A 12,803-nucleotide genomic window follows, 5' to 3' on the forward strand; every position below is an offset into this window, starting at 1 on the left:
CTCTAGAATCTCTGTTTGCAGTTTGCTTTTCATAACACCAAAGACCCAGGCTTCCTGACTGCCGGCTTATTTCCTACCCTCATTTGAGACTTAGAGGCTGACAGTGGTGTTGGGTCCAGGTTCCACAATGTCACTGATCTGGGACATCTTGTATCTGAGTGAGAAGAAGTTTGCTCCAGATCCCATCCTTTGGTCAGTCATCAGTGGTATTTATTGATCGATCAGTCAGTCGGTATTTATTTAACGCTTACTGTTGCAGAAGACCCTACTAGTGCTTGGGAGAATACAATCCAACTGTTCGTAGGCACGTCTCCTGACAAAGAGGAACTTGTAGTCTAGAGGGGGAGGCATACATTAAAATAAATTACAGGCATGTAAAAAAAGTCCTGTAGGACTGATAGTGGGGTAGCTATCAAGTGGAGAGCAGCATGGGAGATGTTTTGAAGGTAAGAGGAAATATGATACTGCAGAGGAGAAGAGGTGTCAGGGCTGGAGAGGTAGATTTGGGAATTATCCACTTAGGGATGGTAACTGAAGCCTTGGGAGTTAATGAGTTTTCCAATGGAGTGGATGTAGGCGGAGGATAGAAGGGGACCCAGAACTGAACTCTAAGAGATCTCCACTGTTAGGGGAGTGGGAGGTGGAAGATGAGTCTGGGAAGGAGACTGAGGAGGACCAATCAGAAGACGTGTTCACTGATGGATGCAGAGCGCAAAGTGTTTGGGAGAATGCAACCAAAGCAGAAAGCTTATACCCAGCCTTCAGAGAGCTCAGTCCTTCCCCATAGGGTTCCTTTCTGAGATTACAAAAGTTTAAAGCTTTTCAGATCCTTCATCCAGAAACTACTTTACATTGATGATTAAAATTTCAGAGCACATGGCTGTCTTGGAGAAGAGGCAACCTATCCCATAATTTTGCTACCTGAACAGATTATCCAATAATGTGAGGAAAATCAAAGAGAAAAGAAATGGAGTTAAGAAGGCCAGCATATATTTGGGAGAGTGGTGAGCAAAGGTTTGTACCAATATGTCATCAAACCAAGCTGGAGGTCTTAAGAGCCAGTGTCATTCTCAATCAGTCAAGTCAGTGGTATTTACTGCACGCTCACTGTGTGCACGGTACTGTACTCAGCCCTTGGAAGAGTACAGCCCAATTTGTCAAATGGCTGTGAGACCTGGATTTACCCCAGATTTTATACCAATTCTGGAAATTTCCATTCCTGCCACCTTCCTGTCTTCTCTAGACTGTAAGCTCGTCATGGGTAGGGAACGTGTCTTCCAACTCTGTTGTATTGTACTCTCCTAAGACTTAGTACAGTGCCCTGCACACAGTAAGTGGTCAATAAATATGACTGAATGAATGAATGACCAGGAACCAGTGGCAATCTAGCAGATGTCCTGGCCCTAGGAGCAACCGAATGCAATTTTACAAGAGATAAAAGGGAAACAAAAGGACGGCAAATGATCAAGGACTAGCTGCACCTTCCCCTTTTGTTTGAAAATGAGGCAGTTTCCATTCCAGTTGTCTGCTGTGTGACCTCAGGCAAGTCACTTAACTTCTCTGTGCCTCAGTTCCCTCATCTGTAAAATGGGGATTAAACGTGTGAGCCCCACGTAGGACAATCTGATTGCCTTGTAACCCCCCCAGTGCTTAGAACAGTGCTTGTCACATAGTAAGTGCTTAACAAATACCACGATTATTATTACTATTATTATTATTATTAGTGTCATTAAGAACACAAGAGTTTGAGGGGTTTTTGAAAAATGAGCCTTAGTTTTACTCCATGCAGCCCTGGTCACTGTCTCTCCTCTGTCCTCTGTGGCTGCTATTTCTCTTTCTCACTTCACGGCAGTGCTGCTCATTTCTTCCAAACCACGGTAACGGTGTGTTCATGTTGCGGGGCCCAAATCCCTTCTTGCAGGAGAAAAAGATCAAAATTCATCCAGTGCCTGCCAGAAAAATTTTCAGTGTCACTGCACTTTTCTCCAGGCCATCTCCTATTCTTTTACAAACACACATACAAATATTCTCTCTCCTTTTCTCTCTCTGTCTCACACAAGCACGAACATTTCCTTAACTCTCATTATATCAAATTAGATGAAAAGTCCCTGTTGATTTAGGCTAACCCATAGAGCCTCTCTCCATAAATCATAAGATTAGCTCTGCACCTTTGGTATGCCTTGGAGGTACGTTTCAAAATGTACAGAATCAGTACTTACCCACGGATGTATTTTGCAGTCAGGAGTTCCTGTCAACAAAACATGCAGTTGCTTCCATCTTCAGGATGATCCAGGTAGCTGACTCCCCTGAAACATCGGCCTGAAAAAGCCGGACAGAGCCTAAAAGCCTCCACGCCAATGGTGTTCATTATTCACAGAGGTGCTTCTTTCATGTTGGGTTAATTAATGCCACCTAATCTAAGGCCCCACAGTGGATATCAGCAGGCTGAGCATTGGGCAGTGAAACGAGGTACTGGATCTCCCTCTCCCTCCCTCCCATCTCTCTGGGATGATTTAGCAGACATTACCTCTAGTGTACGCTCCCAAACACCTAGCACAGGGCTTTATGCCCAGCAGCTATTCAGTACATACTTTGGATTCATTGAATGGTAGATTGGCATATTGGTAACGCTATTATGCTCTGTTCCTCCGTGATACCTATTTTTAATAAGCCTTTTGGTCTTCATGTTATTAAACTCTTTGTGGGCAAGCAACATGTCTGCCAGTGTATTGTTTTGTACTCGCCCAGGCACTTACATAGTGCTTTGCACATTGTAAGCACTCAATAAATGCCATTGATTGATTAAGGAATCAGGGAACATTTGTCTGATGGCAGACACAGTTTTGGAAGAAACAGCGTGATAGTGGAACCAGAATTGCCACATGAGTTTCTTCTTGATCTGGAATTTTAAAAGGTGACCCAAACCCACATCATAGAAGACTTGGGCACACTTGTGGATACCCTTTATGATAATAATTATAGTATCCACTAAGCATTTACTATGTGCCAAGCACTGGGGTAAATACGCTACAAGCAGATAGGATACAACCCTGTACCACTTTCTTTTGTCATTTGTGGCAGAAAATTACAGTAATTAGAAGGTATTTTGAAATTTTTCTCTCTTCATTAGGGAAAGTCAGGGTAAGAAGTATGTCAAAAAAATCACTACAATAAAAAAAGATTTATCATAACAAACATCCAATTATCCAAACCAAGTGTTTTCTGATTATTTTGGAAAGTTTAGAGATTGTTTCTGCTAACTTTATTGTTTTGTACTCTTCCAGTGCTCAGTAAATATCATCGATTGATTGCTGAGAGGGAGGAAGGGACTAAAAGAGAAGAAATAAAAAATGATAACTCTTCTGAGATTCGTTCATTCATTCAATAGAACGCTTGAACGCTTACTATATGCAGAACACTGTACTAAGCCCTTGGAATGTACAATCCCGGCAACAATAAACATCACTACATCCAGCTTTAAAGTTTTATACCTGAGGCAGGTCTCTTAAATTCTCTGTGCCTCAGTTATCTCATCTGTAAAATTGGGATTAAGACTGTGAACCCCATGAGGGACAGGACCTGTGTCCAATCTAACATCTATCTACCCCAGTGCTTAGTACAGTGTCTGGCACATAGTAAGTGCTTAGTAAATACCATTAAAAAAAGTAAGACAAAACACATCCTGAGTTTCAGGACAGGGAGGTCAGAAGGTTTAGCCATGTGGCATGCTTGCATTTGGAGGACAGAAAGCTACCTGCTGCAACAGCTCACAGGGTCAAACATTGACATTCCAGGCTTTCTCTTTCTTATTTTTAATGGCATTTGCTAAGTGCTTACTATGTGTTAAGCAATGTTCGAAGCACTGGAGTAGAAAGAAATTAAACAGTTATGACACAGTCTCTGTTCCACATGGGGTTTTCAATCTAAGTATTGAATCCTCATTTTACAATTGAGGAAACTGAGGCATAGAGAAGTGAAGCGACTTGCCCAAGGTCACACAGCGAGCAAGTGGCAGAGCTGGGATTAGAACCTAGATCCTCTGACTCCTAGGCACGTGCTCTTTCCACTAGGCCATGCTGCTAATCCCAGCAGCCAAGGAAATTACTTTAACCCCTCTGGACAAGAAGAAGATTGGCAGAAGTGATTTTGACAGCTGAGCCTGAAGAAACTCTCATTTTTTTTAGGATTTTTCTGTGTCCTGAGGCCCCAGGCTTGGTTTTTTAAACTACCGGGCCCAGTTCCAGCTGCTGGTGTGAGAACCTCAGGGGTCCAGAGAGATTCCCAAAACCTGGAGGCAGAACAGATGGGCCCCAATCTTCAGGGGGGGGGCCTTGCAACCAGACTGCCTCCTAACACCAGGATAATCAGCATTTAGTAATCTACTGCTATCAATCAATCAGTGGTATTAATTGAGCATTTATTCTGTGTAGAGCAGTTCATTTTAGGAGAGTACAATACGCCAGGTTGGTAGATCCACATCCTGCCCACAAGGATCTTACAACTTGCATGCAGTGCATATCTTAATAAACATATTGCCTAGCCCTTTGGATAATGGTTAACAGAATCCCCATTTGTTAGTGCTTAACGAATACCACAGTTATCATTATTATTGTCTAAGTAGCAGTAACGATGCAATTATTAAGCACTTACTGTGTTCCAGCCACTGCGATAAATACAACCTAATCGATTGAGTCCATGTCATGGGGCTCATAATCTAAGAAGCGATGAGAGCAGGTAGATCTCCTCAATATTTAGCTCAGGGAAGTAGGTTCAGAGAGGTTACATAGCCTTCTACAAGGTCACACAGCAGTCAGGTAGCAGACAAAAGCCAGGTCTGTATCACCAGACTCACAGTTCCATGCTTTTTTTCTACTAGAACTTGTGGCCACACCATCCCTTTATACCTCTAACCTCTTGCCTGCTGTGTGACCTTAAGCAACTCTTTGTCTCAGTTTCCTCATCTGTTAAATGGAGATTAAATCTTACTCCCGCCTACGTCAACTGGGAAATCTATGTGGGAGAGAGGCTACCTTCAATCCGATGATCTCGAATCTACTCCGGTACTTAGTACAGTGCTTGGTACAAAATAAGTGACAAATAAACTCAATTATTATTATTAGAGTATCATTATTTCCATACCCAGACCCAGGCTGGGCAGCATGCATTAACTGGATCTTGGATCTACCTGGAATCAGGCCACCCGATTGCTTCTGGAAGTATCTGATAACTCTTCCATTTCCAGTGGAAATGTTTTCATTCTGTACTCTTGGCTAAATGATAGACCTGCTATTCTGTAACCCATCTGCCTGTAGTATGGTAATTAATATGATTTTTTACTCACTACTACTGGGAAAAATGACAACAGTTATGCTATTCTCAGGATCGAGATAATTGCTTTCATTTCAGGTCTTGCCAATCCACATTTTGGAAGACATGTAAACACTTGCACATGCTGATAAAATCCTCAAAATCAGTAATATCACCACATCCCTTCTCCTTATTATATTTTTTGTAATTGCTAAGCCTTCATTATGTACCAGGCACTCTACTAAATGCTGGGGAAAATGCAAGATAATAATCTTAATAATAATAATAATAATAATAATAATGATAATGGTTCTTGTTAAGCACTTACTATGTGCCAGGAACTGTGCTAAGCGTTGGGATGGAGACAAGCAAATCGCGTTTGGACACAATCCATATCACATGTGGGGCTCACAATCTTAATCCCCATTTTACATATAAGATAACTGAGGCACAGAGAAGTGAATTTACTTGCCCAAGGTTGCACAGCAGGCTAGAAGCAGAGCCGGGATCGGAACCCAGATCTCTCTGACTCCTAGGCCAGTGCTAGCCATGCTGCTTCTCTTCAAACCTGAAGGAATGGGTCTCCTATTTAGAGTTGGTCTTTCCCCCATTTTTGTTCATCATCAATGGGTATTGAATCTTCATTTGGAATAATGTCTTCATTTCTCCTTTCCTTCAGGGGGATTCGTTCACTTGAAGAAAGCTCCTGAAATACAACTCATTTACTACAGTGTTTGGCACATAGTATTCATTCATTCATTCAGTAGTATTTATTGAGCGCTTACTATGTGCAGAGCACTGTACTAAGCGCTTGGAATGTACAATTTGGCAACAGATAGAGACAATCCCTGCCCATTGATGGGCTTACGCGCTCAACAAATACAATCGTTATTATTATTCTACTGGGAGAAAAAACCCAACCACAACTGAAAAGGTGGAAATAGAAATCACATTTTCTCCCAGGATCTGGCCAAAGCCGACCTTCTTGAAAATCAATCCGTCGATCAATGGTACTTACTGAATGCTTACTGTGTGCAGAGCACCTTCCAAAATCTTGGGGGAGTACAATATAATAGAGTTGGTAGACAGGTTCCCTGTCCACAAGAGCTAACATGGGGAATGGCAGACAAATCTCAGTCAAGAGACTTCAAGAGAAACTGAGTGGCGGAGTTGATTATAGTAATAGTGGCTGCCCAGAACCCTTAGCACCCTCTCACCCCTGCTGAGTTATGTTCCCATTAGGGCATGAAGTGAAGTAATTAATATTCAGCTTTGACCCTGAAAAATGCTCCCACATCCAATCTATGGCAATTATTGAGTGTCTACTATGTGCAGAACCCGGACTAAACACCCAGGAGAGTTCAATAGTGTAAGAAAGCATGATCCCTGAACTCAAGATGTTTAGTTTCAAGACTAAAAATCCATACAGCTGAAAGTCAATTTATACTAGAAAATGGCTTCTTTTTTTTTCACGAAGAAGCTCGTGAAATTTGCCTTCTCCCTTTGAAAAGCCCTCAGATCAGTGCAATTTGGTGTTTATTCTTCACACGTAGAGAAGGAGGGATAGAATAACACTGCTTATGAGTCCAAAGAGGAAGGAAATAACAGATAGACTGATGACCAAACAGGCAGAGAGGCAGTGTAGCTTGAATTCTCCAAGCAATTTTCCTACCTACTTTTCCATGAGCTTTCACTGTTTTATCATAACCTCATGCTTCCAACCGGAGATAATTAGGCAGCAGCACGGCAGGTCTTTTCACCGGTTTTTCTAGCACAATCTAGTGAATTAGCGAGGTTGTTACTAAGAAGCACAAGCTCTCTTGAGCAGAGTGACTTTGCTGAAAGAGCGGAGCACAACCTCACCAACTCTGACTTGCAATCTCTCTAATGAATACTAATTAAACCTCAAAAGCAGTCTGCACCTAGACACCACATAAAGTAGATGGGGGGCAGGAAAGAATGGCCAGTTTTCCAGAGAACAACTCCATTTGCCATAATAATACTCCCATATCCTTTTGGTTGTGACATTCAATCAATGGCTGATTCCCCGCAGCCATTCCTTTGTGACATTTTCCAGGTCGGCCCCTCCCTCCCCAACCAAGCTCAGATCATATTAAAGTAAGACTACTCCTCATTGTCATCATCCTCACTGATTTCCCTGCCTCACGCACCACCCCCCAACTTCAGACTGAACCCAGGCACTACTCAGTCTGTACTTTTGTTCCACAGGTACAGAACCCCAGTATGACAGGAGAACTGAAGGAACTTTCCCCTGTGCTCAGTCATATGTCCCGAACCAAATAAGCATTCAACAGATGCAGTTCTCATTGCCAAAAATACTAGTTCAATAGTGAATAGTGCTAGTAATGATCACAGTCATAACTGGACCAGAGAAAACATCCTAGGTTATGACCTGAAAGGACTGGATCTGGAAAACATTTTGCACTTTCGCCTCCCTCATTAGCTTGGCCTTTTGTTATCCACCTACAAATTCACCAATACCCTGATTTTTTACTTGGTTCCCTGCTCTCACCACTACCTGTCAACCTATTACTTTAAATAGAAAATCAGGGTTATTATCTGCACTTAAATGTTTCCAAGCATACCAGGATTTAGCATTATTAAATTCGGGACTATTGACTTCCTTCATGTAATGGCCTGCCGCCAAACGTTAATGTCGAATTTCAGCAAAATGATTGTGATTTCATTTTTAATTTTCTCCTGTGAGTCTTGTTTTAGTTTAAGGCAAAAATGAACGCTCAGCTAACACTACGTTCCTCACAGTTGCGCCGACCGGAGAGTGTACATTTTAGATCTATTTTTACTCTTGTTTCCTTTCTGCAGAAAAGGGCAGGAAACTGTCTTTCCTGCAATTTCTTGCTGATTAAATTCAAAATCAATCCGAGAATCTTAATCAACAGAAATACCCTGCATTCCTTTAGGGAGTAACCTCGTGGGGTGGGCATGGGGAGGATTGCTTCCAATAGTTTCCTCTGAGATTTCTCTGTGAAGGAGGAATGCCATCAGCTCTCTTTGCCAGGGTTCACTTATTTCTCTCTCTCCCCGCCGACCCCCACTTCTCTCTCTCATAGACATTTTTTAAGAGCTCATCTATATATATATAAATAGACTCATAGGAGCCCAGGGTTTCTCTTATATTTTCCATAAAGAACAAACACTCTTTTATCCAGTGGCTGGTGATCTGGATTTTTGGTTATCAGGACCCTTACTTCTCATCTTCCTTTCCCTTAACATCCTCCTTCAGGTAATCTTTCTACTGCTCATTGTCTCTCTACCAGGCATTTGGGAAGTAGAGAATACCAAAGTGATTTTGCCCTGCTCTCCAATGAGAGACAAACAAAAATATTGACATTGTGAGTGGTCAAATTAAATATATTGAGCAGACAACATATATACAAACTCTCTCTCTCTCTCTCTCTCTCTCTCTCTCTCTCTCTCTCTCTATATTGAGAAAGAAGTAACATGACCTGGTGGAAAGAGCACAGGATTGGAAGTCAGAGGACTTGAGTTCTCATCCAGACTCTGCCAATTGCCTGCTGTGTGACCTTGGGTAAGTCACTTAACTTCTCTGTGCCTCAGTTTCCTCAACTGTAAAACGGGGACTCGGTATCCATTCTTCCTCCTATTTAGACTTTGAGCCCCATGTGATTGATTTCTATCTACCACAGCACATAGTACTTGACCCACAGTAAGTGCTTAATAAATACCGTATTTTTATAAAGAACTTACTATATATATTATATTATATAAAGAATTATACACATACACACACATACACACTAAAGAGGATGTAAATAAAAGAGCAAGTGGTCTCATCCTCTGACTTTTTAAAGGTCATTATTCAGGAATACTGGGCTGGAAGGGAAGGGGGGCTCATAGGTTTTCTTTTGCTTTTTGGGAAAAGTAGTTCTAATAATAATAATAATAATGTTGGTATTTGTTAAGCGCTCACTATGTGCCGAGCACTGTTCTAAGCGCTGGGGTAGACACAGGGGAATCAGGATGTCCCACGTGGGGCTCACAGTCTTAATCTCCATTTTACAGATGAGGTAACTGAGGCACAGAGAAGTTAAGTGACTTGCTCACAGTCACACAGCTGACAAGTGGCAGAGCTGGGATTTAAACTCATGACCTCTGACTCCAAAGCCCGTGCTCTTTCCACTGAGCCACGCTGCTTCTCTAAGCTGCTCTAAGCAGCTGCTTCTCGCTGCTTCTACAGCGTCAGTTTTCTTACTTCTCTGTAGCCACTCATCTCTTCCCCCAAAGGCTGTCCAAATTTCTTGACAAGCAGTCTGCCATCGATGTAAACTGGAAAACTAATGACTCTAATGGGGCTTGGGACTTATTCAGAGATTCAGTAGCATTTACTAAGTATCTACTGTCTGAGAATTTCATAAACCTACCCTCTCTCTTCCCCCCAATAATTAAAAAAATGTACAAAACCATAATTAATTTTAGTGTCTGCCTCCTCCTCTAGTTTGTAAACTCCTTGTGGGCAGGGAGCATATCTACCTGCTCTGTTATATTGCCCCCTCCCAATCACTTAGTATAGTGCTCTTCAAACATAAAGTCTCAATAAATGTAATCATTTGATTGATTGATTGATAGATCCCTGAGGACATTATTGCTGTTTTGCTTTTTGCCACCTTCCTCCTTTGTTCAGAGTAAATCCAGCCAGAAGGGAGGAGCCTAGGTTTGTGTCCTCCCCTGCTCTGCCTCAAGCAGCAGACCTAATTCCCAGAGGAAGAGGCAGAAGTTGATGGGCCACTGAGCTGAAGAAGAGGAAGAGTATGAAAAGAAAAGGAAGAAGAGGAAGGGAAGGAGGAAAAAAGCCTGGAAGAAGAGTGGGGAGAAGAGAGAGAGAGAAGGGAAGGAAAAGAGGGAAGAACAAGGGAGGAGGGGCAATGGGATGAGAGGAAAATGGGGGAGAGGGAAGAAGAGGATGAAGAGAAGAAAGAGGAAAAGGACCAACTATGCCTCAGTTTCTTCATCTGTACAATGGGGATTCTATACTTGTTCTCCCTTCTTTTATTGGCATATTTTATGTACTTACTATGTGCTGTACTAAGTTCTGGAGTAGATACAAAATACTAAAGTTGGATTCAGTTCATGACCCACATGGAGCTCGTATTTTACACATAAGTTAACTGAGGTATAGAGAAGTTCACTGATTTGCCCAAGGTTACATAGCAGAAAAGTGGTGAAGCAGGATTAAAACTCAAGTTCTCTGCATCCCAGGCCTATGCATTTTCCACTAGTCCATGTTGCTTCTACTTAGGCTGTGAATCTCAAGTGGGACAGGGTTCGTATCTGATCTGATACTCTTGTATTTACCCCAGTGCTTATTACAGTGCTTGGCACAGAGCAAGAACTTAACAAATACCAGAATTATTATTAACAGGAGGAGGAAGACGAGGACAAGAAAGAAGAGGAGGAGAAGGAAGGTGACGAAGACAAAGAGGAAGAAAGGGAAAAGGGAACGGAGGAGTAATGGAAGCAGTGTCTCTCTCCCTTGCCAAATCCAGTGTAGTATGATTTTTCAGCTGTGAAACTAATAGAGGTGATTTAAGGCCTAAACCAAGTACTCCTACGTTGGAAATGTTTCTAACTGTAAAAATGGTCCTGGAAAAACTGTCACAGCAATAAGAATTATAATAATAATGTTGGTATTTGTTAAGCGCTCATTATATGCCAAGCACTGCTAAGCGCTGGGGTAGATACAAGGTAGTCAGGTTGTGCCACGTAGAGCTCACAGTCTTCATCCCCATTTTACACATGAGGGAACTGAGGCACAGAAAAGTTAAGTGACTTGCCCAAAGTCACACAGCTGACAAGTGGCAGAGCCCGAATTAGAACCCATGACCTCTGTTTCCCGAGCCCGGGCTCTTTCCACTGAGCCACGTTGCTTTTCAGCAATGGCTGACGGTGGGTCTGTAGAAATATACGAATGCAAAGAGCAGAATATTGGGATTGCTAACGTGGCTTAATATAACTACTGTCGAAGTAGGAAAACATTTACTAGCAATACATTTTCAAATTTGGAACCTAATATTAGGTCCGATGAAGTCAATAAAGAAGTTTAAATACAGTAATTTTTCATTCTACTGTTTATTGTAAAAATCCTTCTCAGCAGTCAACCACTCTGCCTGTGCCTCATCTGTGAAAGTTGACCTTCAACCCTTTCAAAGGAAGAATCATATCTGGCAGACCAAACTACATGCCCCATGCACTTTAGCCAGATGGGAAGAATTGAGCTGAATGCCTGCTATCTGTTTGGACTTTAGTCAAAGCAGGCGGTGTACAGAAGGTTTTTCCTTTTATTCCTTAATGCCATCAGGAACAATCAAGCAAGCAAGCAGACCTGGAAGTTGTAATCATTCCAAAACAGAGGAGTTGATTCCAAAATGGAGTTGGGGAATGGAGGGGGGAGGAGGATGAAGAAGTTTCTCCAGGCAAGAATTTTGTTCACAAATCTGGGTCTGGAGAGAGAAAGATCAAGAGGCTTTTTAGCATACTGTGCTTCCACAGCTTATGCAGACAGAAAGTTGGCCTACAATGTCCTCCAGAGATCTGTGGTCAGATTCCTCCTCTAACCAGCTGCCATTTGAGAAGCATTTTCCAGTCAGAGAAGGCTGTTTCTACCAAATATTTACAGACTCAGTGGGCTCTCTGTTTCTCCCACCAGGCTCGAGGAGACATTAATTATATTTTCTTCGAGGCAAGTAGAAAGATTAACTCCTAGGTCACAAGCTTATTATTATTATTATATTTGTTAAGCCATTACTCTAAGTCAAGCATTATTTTAAGCACTTGGTTATATACAAATTAAGCAGGTTGGACCCAATCCCTGTCCCATATGGGGCTCATAATCTAAGTAGTTTAGTGCTGAGAATAGTGCTTGATATAGTCAGCTCTTAACAAATACAACGATAATAGTAATGATAATAAACTCTCTGAAGGCAGGAATCCAAAATACTTTCTGTATTGTGCTTCCTCAAGTGCTTACTTAATATGGTGTCCTGCCCACAGTTAAGTGTTCAGTAAATATCACTGATAGAATGAGAGGCCTATGTGGGACAGGTACTGTGTCTCACCTGATTTCTTGACTCTAGCCCAGTGTTTAATACAGTGCTTAGCATGTAGTAATTATTACCTAGTAGAGTACAAAGTAGGTGTTCAGTAAATATTACTGATTGCCAGATAACCCCCACCAACCCCCAGCTATGGTCCCCATGCTCTCTCTGCTCACTCTGCTCCCTCTACCCCCCCTTCACCTCTCCGCAGCTAAACCCTCTTCTCCCCCCTTTCCCTCTCCTCCTCCCCCTCTGCCGTCCCACCCCCTCAGCACTGTACTCGTCCGCTCAACTGTATATGTCTTTATCACCCTATTTATTTTGTTTATTTTGTTTAATGAGATGTACATCACCCTGATTCTATTTAGTTGCCATTGTTTTTATGAGATGTTCTTCCCCTTG

General features: G+C 42.1%; 1 long non-coding RNA gene across 1 annotated transcript in view; it reads right to left on the bottom strand.

Moving 5' to 3' along the window:
- Positions 1-2,230: 2,230 nt before the first annotated feature.
- Positions 2,231-12,803, bottom strand: part of LOC114812781 — a 165,505-nt gene continuing 154,932 nt past the window's right edge. The window contains exon 3 of the long non-coding RNA XR_005660149.1: positions 2,231-2,319. This is a non-coding gene — a long non-coding RNA (uncharacterized LOC114812781). The remainder of the gene's footprint in view (positions 2,320-12,803) is intronic.

The sequence above is a fragment of the Ornithorhynchus anatinus genome, chromosome 6 (genome assembly GCF_004115215.2).
Source record: "Ornithorhynchus anatinus isolate Pmale09 chromosome 6, mOrnAna1.pri.v4, whole genome shotgun sequence".
Lineage (NCBI taxonomy): Eukaryota > Metazoa > Chordata > Mammalia > Monotremata > Ornithorhynchidae > Ornithorhynchus > Ornithorhynchus anatinus.